The following is a 22,309-nucleotide window of genomic DNA, read 5'->3' on the forward strand; positions in this document are numbered from 1 at the left end:
ATCTGTTGCAGTTATCTACAAAAGAATAGTGACAACATTCAAAATACAATGTTGCCCATTTAATTTGTTCTAGCTCGTTTAGTTGGGAGGTTCTCCTCTGCAGCCGATTTTTAATAAGAATTCCGTAAGTCTTCTGCCCAAGTTACAGACGACGAGTGGGAAAACTCTTCAGAATCTCAATCCCTGTACATTTACTGTTCATGCTTAATTTCGAACACAAGTCTATTTTGGAACTCCATAAAAGTAATGGAAGAGATTAGTGAAATCTGGAGTTAAGTGGCATCTGATTTCCCTTCTAAACTTTCAAATCTCTTTGAATGTTTTGCCTTTGGACTTTTATGGAGGCCTCAAATTACCTTGCAAAGCTTATACTGATGTACTAAAATGTTGGTGTAAATCAGTTATGAATTGACTCCTTCTGAAGTGCTAGGCATTAAACCCATGCTTGAGAAGGTCAGTGAGGCACAAGGTCAACCTTTAACTTCTACACCTGAAACATGAGGAAGAATTTCTCTCACGCACTACTCTGGACTTCACTATGGCTGTAGGGATGGGGAAGTATTGGGTAATGTGATTCATGAAGTTGAAACACTGAAACAGAAGGGAAGCTTAAAGTAATATCTCTATCTTTCTGCAATCATAACTTTTCTTGAAGCTAGGCTAGATCAAGTGCTCAGTAATCTGATATCAGGATTCCCAGGGTATTATATTGAGGTACCATGTTGTCTGAAAGCCTCTATAGTCAGGATTTGTTTAATGCTACATTTTGAATGAAATGTCCAATGACACATTTGAAAGACTTTTGCAAGGCATTCCCTACTTTAAGATCTTTTCAGATATTTAATAGACAACTGTTATTATTAACCTAAAGGAAAATGTGGAACGTACACTGAGCAAAAGATCCCCCACTTAAACTTTCCTTCACCCCAGCTTTTTTAAAAACTCTTCTACTTTTTATCTACTCATTCCATCAAAATGCCATCCCCCACCTGCCAGGTTAATAATGATCAGCTGGTCCCTTATGTCTCAAACAGAGAGCTACAGGAATGGCCCAAAATCCGATGCAGTTGCTTTGTGAAAGAACAGTGCTTTAAAATACCATATTTGCATATCTTTTGTTACAACCATGCTGAAACCCTGAGATCTCAGCTGTTTATTTGAAAGGGAAATTTTTAATGGCCTGAAATAGTTTTGAGCATTGTTACAAACAATAATATAATTTCTGGAGACTTCAGAAACTGCATGCATTAGGGGTAGAAAACAAAATGATGTGCTGGGTGCTGAGGCTAGTAAAGCATGGTTTATGGATTGAACTTAGACGATTTGTCAAAAAAAGTCAGCGCCTAACTTTAAAGTGAGCATGTGTATGTGGGCTTAATGTCGTAATGCTTATTCAAGTGTTGAAGAGAACTGGCAGATGTCAGAGTAAATGGGGTCTGTCAATAGCTAAATTACTGCCTTTCACAGGGTGATTTTCATGGTCTGTCAGGTGGGATTTGTACGCATGTCACGCAGATTGCCTAACAAAAAGGGGGAAACAGCAAACCCAGCACAAAAACTTTGTAGTCACAGATGTTATTGCTTTGATTGCAGTTTGCTTAGTTTTTTTGAAAAAGTACTGTTGTAGCTTTATTTCAGATTTATGTCGGCAGATTGGCTAAGCATTATTCACGAGGAATAGCACTGCTATAATGCGGACATCAGTAGAAGTAATGCAAGTGCTGGAAGGGAAGAAACAGTGCAGATCTCCTCTGAACTCACACTCATCAAGTCTTTTTGTCTTTGCACTTCCAAAACTATTCAATTTCAGCTCTGTAATGTTCTTGTTTTTGGAACGTCAGTCTCTGTGAGGCTGTGGTACTCGGCTTTGATACTCATGGGTGTACACTAGCATCGATTCTTCGTACGTGCACTTCTTTACATTGGGAGCTCATGGAGGGTGTCCTGTACGTCAACAGTTGCATGCCTATGATGTGAAGTCACTTATAGACATTACTCATTGTAATTTATAATTTCAATGTGTAATGCCTATGAGTTGTATTAAATCTAGTAATTAATCATTACAATGTGCAATGTCCATAAGTTACATTGCATATGCAATCAGTATTACTCTGCTGGCCTGAAATAAACCAATTACACAAATTTTTCCCTTCATAAAAGTTAGGCCTGATTCTTCTTGTTGACATCCATCCTCCTGCTAGAAACTGCATTTTCCCAACATTCAGCTCCCTTAATACTGTCCTGTCCCACAAATTACCTCTTTGCTCACTGAGATACATTGACCCTTAACCCCAAATGCATTTGAAAATTTTTAACTTAACTTCAAAGCCATCCATCCAGCTATCCATACCATTTTGCCTCTCCAGCCTTTGACCATGTGACTTTTGTATAACCCTCTCACTTCAGCTCATTATCGGTGGCAAAGTCTTTGACCGCCTCAGCTTTAGTCCCTAGAACTCTGTTCCTAAACCCCTCTACTGCCACATTTCTCTCTCTACCTTCAAAAATCCGGTAAAATCTTATGCTTGATCAAGTCTTCAGGCTTCCAGAAGTTCGAAACAATCACATCATTTTACACATATTCGAAAACTGACAAATGTATTGTCTGTGTCTATGGGATGATACATTGTTATTTTGGTACATTGACTACAGTGCTGTACTGATGTGGCACCATTCATTCAGTGGCTCGTAGATGCCTATCCAATATACAGCTGATGTGGCTCTGAGCTTACATTTCTCCATGCCCATGCCATCTTCACGTATTTTCAGGAGAGATTCTTTCTGCATTGTTTTGAATATGATTATTCTGGATCTGGCTCACAGAATCCCATCTTCTAGTGAGGTGTCGAGTAGGATTTTCTCGCCGTGTTCACCCCGAAACTGGAAAATGCCGTCTGAGGTCAACGAATCTTTCCATGGTAACCCCTTTCCTGCTACAGTTCCCATGGTGGATGGAACAGGAAAACTCCCCCCGTCATCTCTGATGGACTAGTCCGGCAGTATTGTTAGCTGTGTTTGCTGCATTTTATCAGACCATCCTGGAATCACTTGCTGAGAGAGCATCTATAACTTCATCTTTTTTGCTGTCATCCCTAATTTGACTCAGTTTCAGTGGCTATTCACTAAGTGCTGGATCTTTATACCTAGATCTTTTATTTCATGTTTTTCCTGTGTCGACAACTGAAATGGCACATCTGCCAGCACCTTCTTTCCCTGGCTTGTATTTCAGAGATTAAATCGTATCTCTGAAATCTTGAGAGTTATCTCTGCAGCCTAGCACAGAGTAATCTGTGGCTCACACAGAATTTTCTTGTAGATCTGCTGCAGGGGACAATGATCACTTTGCATTATGAACTTTCTCCCATAGAGAGAGACATGGAATTTCTCACATCCAGACACGACTGCCAGAAGCTCTCTTTCTATGGTATTTCCTGGTCTCAGATGAATTTTGGAGGCAAATGCTATTGGTTTTCCCTCTTGTGACAGGTCTTTTTGTAGAAGCATCTAGTTGCAGAATGACAGGATTCTCTCTCTCATAATATGAAATACTTGTCTCCTTGCTTACTACTTCCTTGAGTTTGTTAAAACTCCCCTCTTGTGACTCTGACAACTGACACTCAACATCTTAATTAATCAATTCTCATAAATGCTGTGTTCTGATATGTGCAGTATGAAATAATTCATGTACCAGATTACACAAAGGAAACTTCTCAACTCTTTGTTGAATCTTTGAACTTCTATCTCAGAGAAAGCTGGGACTTTTACAGGACTTAGCTTGACTCCATCATAAAGAATTGGCATTCTGACACCTTCACTTAGCATGACATGGTGAAAAGGAATATACTGAAAAGAAACTATCTTCTGTACAGTTAGAAGAGGCATCCAAGAGGGAGGATCAGAATCTCAGATCAAAACTTTAATAGCACCTGCTTCAAATAGAAGAGCCTGAAAAAGGAAAAGATGATAATGCTGATTTCAGACAGCAAATTGATGACCTGGATGCAGCCTAACACTATATCAGTCAGAGACTGATTTATTGGAGATAAGAGAAAACTGTGCAGAATGCTGGAGTGGTAATAGAGGAAATCTGAAAAGCAGGAAGCTGAAAAACTGATGGAAGACAGGCACATAGCATGGTTGGAAGAGAAACAAAGTCATGGTATGGAGCCTGGGAAGAAATTCTACCACACTGGGGACCACCTGCAGCATGCTGCACTTGCTCAAAGGGGAAGTCTTGGCATATTGCTACCTTCACAATGCACTTGTCTGCATTTGGCTCTGAACTCATGGGTCTTGCACATTATTCTCTCTGTCTGGTGTGCATTTTTTTTTGTTGCTTCACTGTATCAATCCAGCTGTCTTTCTCTTGACTTAACTAAGACTAACTATTTGGGCAGTCAATGTCTTTATCTGTCTACTTGTGACTTTATGTGCTCTAATCTGTAATACAGTGATCATATATTCTTGTACTTTAGAGTGTGTAGAGTCCTAGATGAAATCACCTTCTATCCATTTCTTTGAATTTACGTTTTCTGGCTACATTCCTTAATCGTGTTAAGAAATTGTCAACAGGCTCACTTGGCTCCTCGCTAGGCTCTGAAATTCATGCTGATTGATCCGATGGATTGACTTTGGCCAGAGATGAGTGTGAACTTCTCAAAAATTTTGCCTGGGTTTTTACTGCCATCTTCACTCATTTGCCAGCTTTGAATATATCAAAACCTTTCTCTTACTCACAAAAAGATAACGTTGAACTTTTGTTTTCATTTGCACCTTTTAGAAAACTATTGTATATTAATCTGCACTTTTTTAAAAAAATCTTTTCAAATGTGGATGTGACACCAGCCTCTCAAATCATCCTGAGTTTAAAAAAATGTTTTCACAGTTAATGAATGCAAGTTTTAAAAGAAATTTGGTGCTTAAAAATGTTGCTCAGTTGCGTGTTTATTGCTGTGGCAGTGACCATTTTATTTTTGCATAATTCACTCAGTTTTTTTCTCTCATTATTTCAACTCATTTTTTTCTCAGTCTAATTCAGCATTAAAAATATCTGGCATTAAGAATCTACTGATGACCGTGAAACCATTGTCAATTGTCAGAAAAACCCATCTGATTCACTAATGTCCTTTAGGAAGGCAAATCTATCATTCTTACCGGGCTTGGTCTACATGTGACTCCAGAGTCACTGCTGTGTGGTTGACTCTCAACTGCCCTCTGAAATGGCCTAACAAACCAGTCAGTTCAAAGGCAACTAAGGATGGGCAATAAATGCTAGCCAGCCAGGAAAGCCCATGTCCTACGAATGAATAAAGAATTTAACTTGTTTATAATGTGTTGCTTTAACCCACAGACACTGCTGCCACCATGTTATGTCTAATGTTTTCCAGAGTTCAAAATTATATTATTTTACACAGAAATAGGTGCTCACATTGAGAGCATTTCTCAGATCTCATTATGTGCTGTGGAATGATATTTTGTTGCTCTGGTACATTGAATGTGGTGCAGCAGTGAATGATGTGGCATTCTGGACATACATGTACGCATCCTCAGAACAATGTAGGTCCACCATGTAGTTCCATTACCATGCCCAGCGAAATCGAAGCATCTCAAAGGTTTGACCAAATTCAACTTTGTAAAATGGAAGGTGGAAATATTCCAATGAAGCCCTCGTCCTTACATGGTTCAGGTTCTCAATGTAGGACTTAAATGATGAAATCTGTATGTCCTCCAGCATTTGTAGTATAGGAATGATGTATAAGTTTGCAGATTTAGTATAATTTTAATTCACTATTCCTTCCTTTCATATCCCACCCGCCACTTCATGTTTGTCACATGATTCCATGTTTTTAACTTAATTGCTTAGTCCATGTATATGTTTTCAGTGTATGTTATTACTCTGCAGTTCAGCCTTTAGGCTGTAAACATGTTTCTTGAACAAGATAACCATTATTAAATGCACCATCTTCTATCTTCCCTTGTACTGGGTGTCCTCTTTATTTTATAGATCTTTGTCCTGCCTGTGTGAACTAACCCCGGTGTTTTCTACATTAAAGTTGCTATATTTGTGAAAATGTATTCCTGCTGATATGCGCAAAAGAATGTTTCAGATTTACATGCAAATATAAAACTCACTGTGCGACATACTGATATGAAGTCACTGAACAGTACATAATTCTCAATATTCCTTGGGCTTTTTTTTAAGTGTTTAATATTAGTATAGACAAGCTGCAGCAACCCTCAGAATAATGACCCCCCGGGGGGCGGCGGGAGAGGGGGGATATTGAATGCAAGAGCTGCTCTGTTCCTCATAAACATAAATGCTGACATCCTTCAGAAGGCTTGGCTTCTGCTTAGCCCAGCGCCACTCGCTTCATTTGAACGCTTGTGTGTCATTCAAGTGGGTGGAAGCCGGGAGCAGGCACATGTGCATTGAACAAAAACAACAGCAGTCGCAGTGGGCTGAGCTCAGTAGAAGACTGACTGTGGGCGAAGCTGAAAGTAAAAGCTCGACTGTAAACTGGTGCTCCGAATTACGAGAAGTCAGGAGGAAATCAGCCGTGGAACTGGAGCTTGTGTCTGCATGAAATGAAACATTGGTCCCCCTGACCCCTTGGAGATTTGAAATTCTGTGACAATTCTTCGCTGCTTATTGCTGCACGTTTCCTGAAGGTATGTTGCCCTTGTTGTTAAGGACTGAATGAAATAGGACAAGTGGGCTTTCTTTCTTTATTTTTTATATATCTGCATTCGATCTGAAGGGTGAATTTGGTCAATAACTAAAATGTTCATATTGCTGTGTGCAGTGTGGGTGTATGGAAAGGAAAGCCGAGCAACACAAAGCAGGATGCACATTTCAGGCTTATCCAGAGCTTCTTGTCTGATGCTTGTGTTGTGGTGGGTCAGGCATGAGAGGACATTCTCCCGACAGTCTGGTCAGCAACAGTTGTATTTTCTAATGCGCACATCAGGAAAAAAGTCAACGTGTGCCCCCTCCCCCCAACCATCTATAATATTGGCATTTGTTTTGGAGTGACAGAATTAGGATTTTTAAATTTCCTTGTGTTTGTTTGCAGCAACATAATGAATTCAGAACAAGTTGTGGGAAAATAGTAAACGGCGTGTGCTTAAAATAAATAGCCCAATAACAAAATAATTAAAATCGATTCCAAAAGCACAACCAATGCCAAGTCTGTGTTCATTTTGGATTGTAGACGCCAGAACGAAACACAAGCGTGGTTTCTGATATTCTGCATAATATTTATTGCACTGTTATTTTGCATCGTCTCTGTTGATTTGGTAGCACTTTTTGCCTTTAACTCACAAGGCTGGGGGTTCAAACCAGGATCCAGGCTCGCTCTCCATTGCAGTGTTTAAGGGAGGGTTACGTTGTCGGTGGTAGTATGCTTTGAATGACACTGATACCATGCCAGTTAGGTGAACTGTACAAGATCTATCGCACTGTTTTTGAATAAGAGCAAGAGGTTATCCTGGTTGACTGGCCAACATTTCTCACTTAACCATAACCCACAAACAGATTAACTGCTTATTCATCTCATTGTATTTCTCAGTAAGCTGGTGTGTAAAATAGTTGCCAGATTAGGCTGCGTAACAGCAGCAACTGCAGTTCCGAAATAATTCATTGTATGGAAAGCATTTTGGAATACGTCCGAGATATGTGATGAGATGCTGAATAAAATGCAAACATTTCTTTCTCTTGTTGAATGAACCAAATATAACACACGGTTGAGGGCAGTAATTTAAGAGTTAATAAACATTCTGAGTATTGAATACGATGTTAGAAAGAACTGTGGCAACAATTTCCCGCCACTTTATATAGCCACCCTCTAATCATTACCAGCGTGTGCAGCAAATCTCAGGAGATACAGTAAACTACGCATAGCGGAACAACAATATTTTTTATTAGTAATAACAACTTAATTTAAACTATAAACTTGAATACCTGACGTTCTATATGAAAGCCTGTGTATTTTGAAGACTAATTAAGCGAGATTGGAAGCATGCCATGGATGACAACATATTCCAGAGGTTCTATTAATTGCATGGGTTTGTATCTGTAGTTTATTATACACCTTATTATGCATCTTTTTTTCCTTATTACCAATATTCTTGAGTTCAGTTATACTTAAATAACTTGTAATGATCATATGGAAAAGTAGAATACAATAACATAATTTGGATATATGTTATACTGTTAGAAATGCTTAACCCTCTGTATCTTTCCATATGTAAACTCCCATTTATATATTTTAAATCAATATGAATATCATTTATGTTTGTGTTGGTCTAAGCATCCCTGTGATTTATTAGTGAAGTGCCCTGGGATCTTTTCTACGCTAAAGGCAATATTCAAACACAAGCTATGTTTGTTGCTCATATTCTCCAAGACTAATTCAAATCATCTTTGATGTGTATGTTATAGTAAGTACATCAGTGAATGCATGTTGAGGTGGATTTTTAAAAAATGCTGATAGCAGATCTCAAAGCAAGTAGAAGACTCCAGTTTTCAGATCCACCCTGTATACAGGTTTCTGGCAACTGAGCGCAGGGTAAATTGGAAAGGACTGGGTTTAATCTCAAGAAAAAGTAATCTGTCACATAACGAGGTAAAACAAATTGAGCTCAGAGGCAAGTATTACATTGGAAAACACTCTGCAGCCCAACTGGTTGGACTGAAAAATACTTAAAGCATTTATCTAATCCTTCCTTTAATGATTCCATGTCAGTGGTTTTTACTGTCTCCCTGAGCAGTCCATGTTCATCATTTTTTGTGAGATGGTTAGATCTGAATTGTGCTTCCTTCCTCTGTTAAGTTTGAGCCTATGAGCCTGATTCTAGAGTTTGTGGCATTCCTGAATTTATAATCAGAATTCCATTGATCTAATCTATTAGTATCTCACCTGAGTTTTCCTTTCCCCATGGTACATAATCTCAGACTCCTTAGCCTTTCCTTAGCTCATATGCTTTAGGCTGATTATCAGTGAGGTTTACCATTGTGTTGCCTCCAATGTTTGAATATCCATGCTGTAATACAATGATTGGAGTTGCACACAGTATTCCAGCTGTGACCTGCCAATGCTTGGTACATGCACAAATTTCACCTCTGGAATTGTCAATATATCTTTTTGGCCACACGTAATGGATACAGTTAGCTTTCTTACTAACACTGTATACAGCACTATCAATATCAATTAATTACATTTATAGGACTCCCCAGCACTTAATTCCTTGGGTTCTATAGGTTTAACCATTTAACTTATATTCCTGCTGTCTACTTCCAAACCTTATCCTCATTAACTAGCTTTCTGAGGAGCAAATACTACTTTTTCTTCATCAATCTACTTCTCCAACTTTCAAAAAAGTTTTCACAGAGAATACAGCTTTATGCAGAGAAATCCATTGCAGACAATATTGGGACCTAGTTATTTTTACAGTAGATTACCAGGCTATTGGAATTTTTGTTTTATCATTGATTTGCCTCCCATTTATTAAATATTTCCTCATGCATGCACTCTTACCTGAATGATACAGAAAGCTTGGGCCTATGCCAGCCTTAGTTAACACCATTATGCTGCCAAGAAGTGTTAGAATAACTGGGATGACTCAATGGATGATTCCAGTGCTCCCGCTCTCCTTGAGGGCAAACTCACTGTTTGTTAATAACAACATGACCTTGAGTGGTGAAGCTACATTATTGGACATAAAGGACAAAGCCCAAGTCTTTCACTTCTTTAATCATGCTGGGATTCAGTATGTTATTCTGAACCCTTTCTTGTTCTCTCAAAGAATGCAAGGAATTATTTTTGGAAATTGGGCTATCTGAGCTTTCCTACCATAAATCGAAGAGTCCTAACAAAATAAAACTAGCTCATGATAAAACAAGTTATCAAATAATACTCCTTGTAATGCATAGATTTCTTTTTCATTAAATAATAGATAGTTTTGCATTGTGAACTAGGACCTTAGCTACTGTACTGTTAATGCCAAATTAGACAATAATAAACATGATAGGACTCGAATATGGAGGGAGAATTGTTGGTGAGAGACTACCAATGCAGCCATTATTTTGCTTCAGGGCAAACTTCACTGCTATGTGAACCACTAAGACAGAATAAAGCTTTTTATTCATTATTATGGCATTTATATGTTAGTCAGAACCAACTACAATTATGAATTTAAAACTGAATTTAAACTGAGATGGGTGGTAGTCACGCCAGATGTATGTCACATTTTTATGCAGAGGAGACACAATTAATATTTTCAATGAATGTAATGGGGGATTACTGTGAGAACTGACCACAAAAATTGATATTGACTTAATTAAGATTTTCACTTTTCGACATCCATAGTTTGTCTTGATGCAACCATACGTGATCTGATATTCTTGATGTATCTCTAATTTGGCTAGTGTGAGAAAACATGATTATTTTCACTAATTCAAGGCAATATATCATTTGTCGAAGTTGATGATTAAAGATATTGGTATACTAGTAACCCTACCATTTTACTGCATTCTTGTTTTTCTGCATCCGTGGATAAAGCACTCTTATCTTCTGACAATGGTCAATGCAAAGTGCTGCCTTATAACAGCGTGATGCCAACTTTAATGCACAGCTGTTGATTTAGGCTGGTCTGTGGTCACTTTGTCTGGAGATCTGATCCATTGTTTCTCATGAGCTGCTGGCAATTTGGAGACAGAATTGGGAAGGAGAGTTATGTCTCAGCCTGTGGAGTTTGCTCAAGAGATAAAAATAATGCTCAGCTTTAGTATGGTATCTAAGAAATCGATAAAATAGGATTACCAAGTTGTGCATAATTGGTGTGTGTTTTTTAAAATTCAGTATTTATAATCAGCACAAATTCAAACAAAAACAATCCCAACAGTTTCTTGGCTACAAATGTGTCACAGGTTTTTGCCTACGCTGAAATAATGTACCATGCAAGCAGTGCAAATAACAAGCTGTTGGTTTACTGGGTTACACAGACATCAATGTTTTTGGTTGTACCCAAATCAGTAGTTCCTGGCATGTGACTTATGGACCTAATGAGAGCAATACTTAAAAATAGCACACACAGATGGGAAACCACATTTTCTGAAGGAAATTTTGCGAGTAAAAAGTACTTGTTGGACTCTCTCCCAATCTCAAACCAATAATTTAAAACATTGCATACTTCATCTTCAAGGCAGTTCTGGTTATCATTTTTCATTTGTGCTTTCTCATTTTCTGTTTCATTTTGCTACCCACGAATGCCTTGTACAAGAGTTGCCTGAATGATTAAATTTCAGTTGGTCACAATTCTTGATTACAGGTGGGCAAGCTCATTCTTCCCAAGATAAATGATGGTCTCAAAACGAAGTGATAATAAACTCCATGTCGTCATGTACTACTGCAAAATAAATTAGATGTAGTTAATGAATTAAGAATTGCCTGCTGCTTTAGGATGCTGGAATTCCGTATGGATTTTTCTTTGCTACCTTATGGATGGTATTAGCTACTATTTTGTGTCTAATATTTGACTACATTATCAGGTAGGTTTACAAGTTCACACTGGCAATAACAGGTTGTATCTCTAGTTTTTATTGTTAATTAAGTGAGGTAAATATGTCTTGTGCAGTAGGTGTGGGGAATTCATAAACCCATTTATAAATAGTGGATTAATGATTTCATCACATTCAGTGCACTAATACATTTCCCCCAAATTCTCCCTCATGTGATAAGTGATCTGTTGGACAGAAATGATCCCGGCTTTTCTCGTATCAAAATGCACCAATTTTGAGGTTAAGAAGGAGTTAAAAGGTATACTGTCAGAGCCAGTTGGCTATATTTTTCACGTATTTCCAGCTGCTTACTGAATTAATTAGCAGAAGGTGAGCATAAATTTAATCATTTGTAAGTTATCAAACACGTATTTGCACTTCTTTATTTATAACTATAATCTGGTGTCAGAAAAACTGAATGTACTCAAACACAAAATATTTATACTTAAATCCCTCTAAGGATGAATTCTACTTCTATTTTGTCTATTTGCCAAAGACTGCAGCTTTTACCATTTAATATAAATCTCATACTGTTGTTAGAATTTAACCAAGTCCTTGTCTACTTTAATATAGAAGCAAAATAGTGTGGATTCTGGAAATCTGAAATAAAAATAGAAAGAGCTGGAAAAGTCAGCAAGTCAGGTAGCATCTGTGAAGAGAAACAGAGTTAGTGTTTCATGTCCAGATGACCTTCCATTGACCTGAAACATCAGCTCTTTTTCTCTCCATAGATACTCACCAGAAACCTCTATGCTCGCTTGTGTCTGGGATTCTCTGGTGCTGCTGAAAGATGAAGTTCTGGGTGGAATGCTAAATTTTCCATTTTTATTTGCCACAGGGCGGCCATGGACGAGATTTGAGAATCCCACCAGCTCTGCCCTGCTGACCTTTTCCAGCAATTTTTTTATCTATCCCTGTCTGCTCTCCCAGATGAATATAAAAGATCCCATTGCACTACAAAGACAAGATCAGGGTAGTAATCCTTGGTATTCTGGCCAATACTTATTCCCAATGAACTTCACTAAGAGTGGATTATTTATGGGAGCTTGCCATGCTCAAATTGGCTGCTGAGTTTTCTATATCTTAACAGCGGCCACACTTCAAAAAATATTTCATGGTAAACCATTTGGGATGTCTTGAAGTCATGAAAGATGCAATATAAATGTAAGTCTTTTGTTTGCTAATTATACTACCTGTTTAAATCTATGAAAAGAAATCAATCTAATGTACTGGGAAATTCCTGTTCTGGGGTGGATGACTATGGCTCCTTTAATAATGAAAAGTACAGGGGAGAAATAAATTTGCTTAGCAGTGCTACAGTTTCCCTAGAGGAAGGTAGTGGCCTGCCGCATTGCTTGCTCCAGTGAATCAATGTAAGTCTGTGTAAAAGAAAAGCGACACTACAAGAACAGATTTCTCTGCCTACATCAAGGTTATCCAATTGCATGAAATACATTGGATCCAACTTTGGAAATTTGTTACAGTATGATGTATTCATCAGATAAACTATTGGACATAAACTAGCATGGGTAGAATAGTAGGGTCCAAAGGACTGCATTTCAAATTTTGTTTAGCCATAATAATTTTATATATTTGCATGCAATAATCTTTTAACACATTTACAGTGGAAGCAATGACCTATTAGTTCTATCGTTAGACCATTAACCCAGAAACTCAGCTAATGTTCTGGGGACCCAGGTTTGAATCCTGCTACAGCAGATGGAATTTGAATTCAATAATATCTGGAATTAAGAAGCCACTGATGGTCATGAAACCATTGTCAATTGTTGAAAAAAGCCATCTGGTTCATTAATGTCCATTAAGGAAGGAAATCTGTGTTGTCCTTATCTGGTCTGGTCTAGATGTGACTCCAGAGCCACAGCAATGTGTTTAATGCTCAACTGCCCTCCAAGGGCAACTAACGGTGGGCAATAAATGCTGGCCAGGCAGTGATGCCCATGTCCCACGAATAAATTAAAAAAAAATACAAACTCACTTATTTGCTCCCAAACGTGTGTTGTGAAATCCAATGCATTTCTAATATATTTTATTTTCTCTTGAAATTCATCTACATTTGAATATTGCTTTGGACTACCAATCTGTTTTGATGCTACATTATATTTTAGTGTAAGTTATTTTTATACTTTGCATCTATTGCTATAAAAAGTTTAGCACAAGATAAAGCAGATGTGAATGTTGGCAATGTGACTTTACATCAGCAGACACATCCTTCATTTGGATGTAAATTTTAATGGCATTATGAAAGGGATTAATTGGGTCTGCAGGAGATTGAAATGCACTCTCTTTTACTCCTCTATTTCTGCCTCTCAGTAGGGATGTAATTTTCTGCTATTATCATTTATTTCTGAAACCCCTCAGCCTTGGACTGAACTGAATACGATCGTTGTGAGGCCAGATTGCAAGAAGCATCACACCATAGTCTCCTGCAGAATCCATCTAACAGCTTATAAACTGAATTGAGACTGTATTAAGAGACAGTTGTTGATGATACTGATACTAATACACTGATAGTCATTATTAAAGTAATGTGGCTCAAGTGCAAGTTGAAAGGTTTTTCAAGGAACTATTGTAAAAGCATAGATTTGGATAAAAGAAGTAGCACACTCACTGATACTGATACTGGGGTGAACCAAAATTAGAAACAGTGAATAGTTGAACTCTTTGGGTTATCTGCATGGATTTGTGCCATGTACTGTGTGTACCACAGAACCATACAATCAATAGCCAGCTTCCATTTATAGCCATATAGATAAGTTCTGAGTATACAGCGCTATGCTTGGCACGGTATTGAAACAATTCTTAACCTAGCATCTGTGTGCCCTACTTTGGCAATTTTTGAAATAACGTTACCCTGAAAAACAAATAGAAGAATGTCAAATATCTTCATAACTTTGTTTTCTTTTAAAATCACTCGAGTTACTGGCTTGTCTGAGGGAAGTGTCATCGACTTGTATTGCTTAAGCTCAAAATCACTTGAGGTGGAGTTGGAGAAATCTGGTATATCAGGGAGAAACAGAAGTTTTTGGAGCAAGCATTTAGAAGGGAAGTCACAGCACTGAGCTTTAGAAAACAGGCAGTGGAGGAGAAAAGATGGGTTCTATCCAAGGGAGGGGAAATATGTGAAAGAATCAGTGCACCCAGACCAATTTATGCTCTCAAATTTGATGCTTTGGCTTTCTATGGAAAAATAAGATCTTTGGACTACCATAAGAATTGGAGTTGGGTGGAGGAGATGAGACACAAATTAGTAATAGGGAAATCAATAGTTAGAGAGGCTAATATAAAGCTAGCAGTGTGAACCAAACAATTTATTAACTACAGGTGAGCCTTCAACACTATTTTTCCTACAAAACACATCTCCAAATTCCGTGGCCTATTGCTTGGCACCTCCTTCTGCAGTTGGATCCTAGACTTCCCTAACCCAGATCACAATCAGTAAGGATAAGCAACAGCACCTCCTCCACAGACATCCTCAACACGCTGCCCCTCAAGGCTGTGTCCTCAGCCCCTTACTATACTCCTTATACACCTATGACTGTGTGGCCACAGTCCCCTCCAACTCCATTTTCAAGCTTGCTGATGACACCACCGTAGTGGGTTGGAACTCAAACAATGAATACAGGAAAGAGATAGAGAATCTGGTGGATAGATTTAATGACAATAATCTCTCCTTCAATGTCAGTAAAATAACGGAGCCAGTCGTCAACTTCAGGAAGCATAATGGAGGACCTGTCCCTGTCTACATGACAGCCTCATGTTTCTGGATGTCCAGATCACCAACAACCTGTCCTGGTCCCCTCACGCTGATGTTATAGTTAAGAACGCCCACCAACATCTCTACTTTCTCAGAAGACTAAAGAAATTTGGCATGTCTGCTATGATTCTCATCAACTTTTACAAGTGCACCATAGAAATGCTTCCTTACTGCTTGAATCCCAGCTTGCTATGCTTCCTGCTCTGACCAAGACTACAAGAAACTACAAAGAGTTGTGAACATAACCCAATTCATCACACAAACCAGCCTCCCATTGATTGACTCTGACTCTGTCTACACTTCTCACTGCCTCAAAAAAGTAACCAGCATAATCAGGGACCCCAAGCACCTGGACATACTCTCTTCCATCTTCTCCCGTTTGGGAAAAAGACACAAAAGTTGGAGATCACGTACAAACCGACTCAAGAACATCTGCTGCCATCAGACTTTTGAATGGACCTATCCTATATTAAATTAATCTTTCTCAACACCCTAGCTATGACTGTAACTCCACATTTTGCACCTTTTTCTTTCCTTATACCCTAGGTATTCTATGAACACATAGCCTTATACTCTATGTATTCTGTATTGAGCACAAGAAAGAATACTTTCACTATATCCCAATGCATGTGACAATAATAAATTAAATCAAAATCCCTGATGTTTTGTTGCCTCCTCTCACTCCCTGTTCACTATTAGTTATTCCTGGTTGGTTTTATTTTTCCAGTACCCTCCCCCCTTTACAAGTTTAAATTTTTCATTATTCTCTATTTCACCATTTAACATCCATGTGGAATGTTCCCATCTGTCCCAGACCTAACTGATAGTGACAGGAGATTTTTACGAGGATACTACTCATGCAAAAAAAAGAAGGACGATATAAGGGACAATTTTGAACTCCTAACAAGAATTTATGGCAATTGTTTGAGATAATGTGAGCCGGAAGCCCAGCAAGCAGCCCACTTAGGAGCTAGTTAAAATTATATATCATGGGACTGTGATTTGCATTTAGTAATGACTCCTCCACTTCATCTGTCGTCAGAACCAGCGGCGTTAAAATCACAGATCAGGGTGAGAAATGCAGCCATTCCACTTAACTGCTGTCCTGCTTTGTTCCTGCTGATAAAAGAGAGTTACAATCACTGCTACAGAGTGGAATCAAATGGACTCATTATGAACAAAGAAAGGCAGATGTCAAGGTAAGGAATGGCTTAGACAGTGAAATGATTGGAAAAGGAAAAGTACTTTTAAAAGAGATAAAAGAAAATGTTAAAAAATATCTGATTTACAATGCACGTAGAGTTTGGGAAATAAACTGGGGAGAATACTTTATTTAAAAACCCTAGCCTCATAAATCTACCATGAAAGAAACTGGCATAAAATTTGCAGAAGAAAGGAAAATAAATATAATTAGATATAATAGGAAGGATTACATAAACGTGAAAGTCTAGGCAGAGTGACAATATTGGTAATGATACATGATGTAGAGAATATTGAAGTAGACGTGGAAATAACTGAAGCTTTTTATATTAAAAGATCTATATTAGTGTAACACTTTCCATGCCCACTGGATGTCTCGATTGCTTTACACCACGAATGAAGTACTTTTGAGGAATACTCACTGTTGTAATGCAACCAATTTGTGTGCAGCAAGCTCCCACAAGCAGCAGTGTGATAACAAGCAGACAATCTATTTTTGTGGGATTGATTGAAGTCTAAGTAGCAGCCAGAGCACTGGTGTGATCTCCCTTATTCTTCTTTAAACTAGTGCCAGGGGATTTTCTTACATCTACTTAAGAATGCAGACAAGGCTTTGCTTTAACATCACTTAGGTGGGGTGTGTTCACAGACTGTCGGAAGAAAATCAAAAAAGGAACCTGCAGTCAGATTGGAGAGCTGATTAAGAATAACAGTCATTACTCTGCAAAATTTTAACTATCTGATTATTGAGAATTAAGGAAGTAAATGAAATAGAATTCATGTACATGGCTCCTTCCTCAAACAGTATGTTAATTGGCCTACAAGGGCAGGGATATACATTGCTGGATCTAATTATGAGGAATGAAATAGATGAGCTGGTTGTGGATTAATACCCTTGGGAGTAGGAACCATAATATAATAATGCTTCAGATTCAACTTGAAAGGGAAAAGATTTGCAGACAAACCAAAACACCTGATTAAATTAGGGCAGATTTCAGAATGGTGAGATGGAAGAAGAAATCGAAACACAAAAGGATTTGTAAAGCACCGAAGAAGTATATTTTTTAGAAGGCAGTAGCATAATGGTATTATCACTGGATTAGTATTCCAGCAACCCAAAGGAAACCTCTCAGGACCCACCATTTGAATCCCACCATATCAGATGGTGGAATTTGAATTTAATAAAAATCTGGAGTTAAAAGTCTAATGATGACCACGAAACCATTGTCGATTGTTGTAAAAATCCATCCGGTTCACTAATTCCATTTAACCATAGAATTCCTACAGTGCAGAAGGAGGCCATTCAGCCCAACAAATGTACACTGATTCTCTGAAAGAGCATTTTACCCAGGGCCACCCGCAACCCCATGCATTTACCATGACTAATCCACCTCACCTACACATATTTTGACACTACGGGCAATTTACCATGGTCAATGGCGGTTTAGAATGGAGTTGAGGAGGAACTTCTTCACTCAAAGGGTGGTGAATCTCTGGAATTCTCTGCCCGTTGAAGTGGTGGAGGCTGCCTCGCTAAATATTTTTAAGACGCGGGTTGATGGGTTTTCAATAAGAGAGGGGATTAAGGGTTATGGGGAGAGGGCGGGAAGGTGGAACTGAGCCACGACAGATCAGCCATGATCTTATTGAATGGCGGGGCAGGCTCGAAGGGCTAGATGGCCTACTCCTGCTCCTATTTCTTATGTTATGTTCTTATGTTCTTAATTCACCCATTTTTCTCATCTTTGGACCGTGGGAGGAACTTGGAGGAAACCCACACAGACACAGAGAGTCCATGGCACTGTGAGGTTGTGCTGCCATTCACGGTGTGCCACTTTGCCATCACTAGGACTGGCCTGCATGAGACACCATCAGCAATAATGTGGTTGACTTTTAAGTGGCCTAGCAAGCCATTCAGTTCAAGGGCAATTAGGCATGGGTAATAAATGCTGCTATAGCCAATAATGCCCACATCCCATTAAGTTAATTTTTAAAAAACTTTAAAAAGATGAAATTGCTAGTAATTTTAGATCACCAGGAATAAAGAATGAGATTTCTTTTTTAAATTTCTAATATTAAAGGGAGATTATGAATCTCGTAATGTTAATGAAATAACTAAAGGAGAATATGAAAAATAAAAAAGGAGGTAAGAATGGGATAAGGAAAATAAGATGGAGTAAGAAAAAATACTTTAAAAATAATATAAATGGAAAAATATTTTATAACTACGTCAATAAAAAGAGAATTGTTAAAACCAAGGCAGGAACTCTGAAAGGTGAGAATTGCTAACTTACAAAAGATGATCAAAAGTGATGGTGATAGTAGGTGCTTCGTATTGATTGGGGGATATTGGAGAGGAGGTGAATCCTGAAGTGTTTCAGAGCAAGGTAAGCCACATTATAATGCAGAAAAATAATACTTTAGATAAGTTAGTTATTTTTGGGAAGGACAAAGCACTGAGGCCTAATGGAATATATCATCTCCTGATTTTAGTGAGGGAAGGTATTGCTCAGACCCTAGGAATTATATTTCAGTGCTGTATTAATTGTGGAGACATCTCAGCATTACAATTAATATCCATTTTCTAACATGAGAATGAGATAAGGTAATCCAGGTAATTATGGGGTTCATTTCTTTTAACATCTGTGGTGGAGGCTCTTAAGAAGAATGAAACTATCACTTAGCTAGATAAAGAGAAAATAGTTATGAGGAGCTGACAGGGACTTCAACAGGAATGTTTAATAAATCTTATATTTTTGCTACATAAATCTTAAATCATTGCTGAAGATATGAAAGGCATGATAGATGGAGTAAGTAAGTATGTCAAGAACTGGAACTTAGTTAAAGCCTTTGACAAGGTAACACATGGGAGATTACTAGAGAAGATTAAAGGATAAAGAACCAGGGGGATTAAAGCAAATTGAATTAAAATTTGTTCAAAGAGAGAAAACAGAGAGTAAAAATATACAGTAGCTTTTCACAGTGCTTGGAAGTGGGTAGTGGTGTCACATAAAATTCAGATCTGGGGTCAATAATTTGAACATAAGCCTGGAGAGAGTGGTGTTGAGATTTGCCAACGATATCAAAATAGGAGGTAGTGTTAATTCCTTAGAAGACCAATAATATTCAAAGAATATTGATAGAATCATAAAATTGTGCAGCACAGAAGGTGACCATTCAGTCCATCAAACTTGCACTGGCTCATTCGAAGAGCAACCCAGTTAGTTCCACTCCTCACCTTTCCCCATTTCCCTGCTAATTTTTCTCCTTTAAGTACTTAAACTATTTCTTACACAAGGCTTTTATTGAATCCGTATCCATCATCCTAACAGGCAATACATTCCAAATCCTAATCACTCATAAAAACGCTTTTCTTCACATCACCTCTGGTTCTGTTGTCACTTATCTCAAATTTCTGCCTTCAGGTTATCAATCCTTCTGTCATTAGAACGGTTTTGCTTTATTAACTGTATCCAAATCCATTATCATGTTAAACACATTAAATTTCCCCTTAGCCTTCCCTGTTATAAGAGTAAATCTAGTTTTTTCAGTCTATAAATGTAACTGTAAGCCCCTGCCTGGAACTATTTCAATGAATCTCTTATACTTCCTCTCCAAAGCACTTCCTATAGTTTCGTGCCCAGCACAGAGCACAATACTCTGCTGGGGCCGAATTATTGCTTTATTTGGATTTAGTAAAACTTTCTGTCTTTGTACTCTGTGCCTCAATAAAGCGTGGGATCCCAAATGCTTTATTAAGATGCGTTGACAAAGATTTGTGCATGAACAACCCCAGGTTTCTCGTTAATTGAAGAATTACTTGCATCGAATTTCATCTTCCATGTGTCTGTTCATTTGACCAGGATGTCTATGTCTTCTTGGAAACAATCATCAGCCAGAATCTTATCACCGTTCACGCCAGCGGGGTTTCCCCATCCCACTAGAGTGAACGGAGATTTGGCTGGCTGCCAAATTCTCTGACCTCTCTGCAGTGGGAGCATGGCGTGAATGGCAGGTAAGATTGCACCCATCATTTTTTCACTGTTTCTGTTTACTGCACTTTCAAGTTTTGTGCCGTCTGAAAGTTTCAGAATTGTATCCCCAAGTCCAAGTCAGTAATTATGAAAAACAGCAGCAGACCTCATACTGAATCCTAGGAAACATGACTGTGTACCTACCTCACAGTCCAAAAAGAAATCATTCACCACAGCCCTCTGTTTCCTTAGCTGTTGTTCTGTCATTGCTCCTTTTATCCCCTGAACTTCAGTTTTGCTAAATAGCTGAATATGGGGCACTTTACCAAAAGCCCTTTGAAAGTTCATACGCCAACAACAAGACTACATAAGCTGGAAGTTTGTAGAATATGCAGATTGCCACACCAGTCAGCATGTAACTCTGATTTGACACCAGCTCTACTATCTTTGACCAAGGTGGCCCAGCTGACACCCCCCCTGTACAACTGAACCAGCCAAAAGCCCCCACCTCCACCCCACCAATGCTGTTTAAGGGAACCATCAACAATTTACAGGTTAGTTCTCATTAATTTCTACTTGGCCTATTTGAATTTATAGAAGTGCTTGGCGATTTGCAGAATTGGTTAAAGTTGCTGAAGTTGAAATGGAGAGGTGCTGCACTTGGTTCTGAATTCAAAGGCACTGAAAGCAACTTTCTCTCAGTCATGGCCACTATAGTTAGCAGCACTTTGGGCTACAGCATGAGAGGAAAGTGAAACAAAGGCAGCAAAGAAGAGGACAAACTGCTCGCGAAGGGAGGAGGAGTGAAGAGTCTTAGCAGAAAGTCTTATCCACCCAAGGTCTTCCAGGAACATTTCGTCGAAACCAGGAACCATGTGTGTTTCATCTGCATTTTACGGTTGGAGATACTGTCAGACCTCCGCACCTCTTACAATCAGGCCTGCAACTTCAGAGGAAGGACGGTGGTGAAGGTGACCCTGAGCCTGAACTACTTGGCATTGGGACTCTTCCAGGTTGGAGCTGATAACATCTGTAATATCTCCCTGTTTGCTGTACACTGCTACAAAAGAAAGGTGACAAGTCTTTATGCCAGAAAGGCCAGTTCATTGTGTCCTCATTGACCACTAAAGGTTATGTCCTTTCTCAAGGAAATCTGTCTTCCTTACCTGGTCTACCTTACAGGTGACACCAGATCCACAGCAATGTGATTGCCTATTAATTGCTCACTGAAATCGCCCGACGGATTGCTGGATTGTTTTAAGAACCTGCATGGCCCTTTGAGAACTGATATTTGCTGCCAGTATGGCATTGCTTTGAACCTGCATGGCAACAAGGAGATTTCATGACCTCAGTCTGAGCTTCTACTGTTTGGGCGGCGCAGTAGTACAGTGGTTAGCACTGCTGCTTCACAGCTCCAGGGTCCTGGGTTTGATTCCTGGCTCGGGTCACTGTCTGTGTGGAGTTTGCACATTCTCCTCGTGTCTGCATGGGTTTCTTCCCACAGTCCAAAGATGTGTGGGTTAGGTTGATTGGCCATGCTAAGAAATTGCCCCTTAGTGTCCAGGGATGAGTACATTAGAGGGATTCGTGGGTATAATATGTAGGGATATGGGGGTAAGGCCTGGGTGGGATTGTGTTCGGTGCAGACTCAATGGGCTTCTTTCTGCACTGTAGGGTTCTATGCAGCCTTGTATTAGTCAATAACTTCTGCTTTTGTTCCAATGAAAGCTGAGACATGGGCTGCCAGATGCGAGCTCTGTGCAAAACCCTTTGCCAAGTTGTTGCCAGACTCCTCCATGACAA

The 22,309-nt window shown here is 38.8% G+C and overlaps 1 protein-coding gene across 2 annotated transcripts in view; it reads left to right on the plus strand.

Moving 5' to 3' along the window:
• The first annotated feature begins 6,469 nt into the window (after nt 1–6,469).
• Nucleotides 6,470–22,309, plus strand: part of rasgef1ba (RasGEF domain family, member 1Ba) — a 63,622-nt gene continuing 47,782 nt past the window's right edge. The window contains exon 1 of one of the 2 annotated variants that reach the window (XM_080198882.1): nt 6,470–6,669. The gene's annotated coding sequence lies outside the window, so the exon portion shown is untranslated. Of the gene's footprint in view, nt 6,670–16,465; nt 16,532–22,309 lie in introns of those variants that run through there. The other variant, XM_080198891.1, reaches the window with a different exon arrangement.

Source organism: Carcharhinus amblyrhynchos, chromosome 1 (genome assembly GCF_965287045.1).
Source record: "Carcharhinus amblyrhynchos chromosome 1, sCarAmb.v2.hapA, whole genome shotgun sequence".
Taxonomy (NCBI): Eukaryota; Metazoa; Chordata; class Chondrichthyes; order Carcharhiniformes; family Carcharhinidae; genus Carcharhinus; species Carcharhinus amblyrhynchos.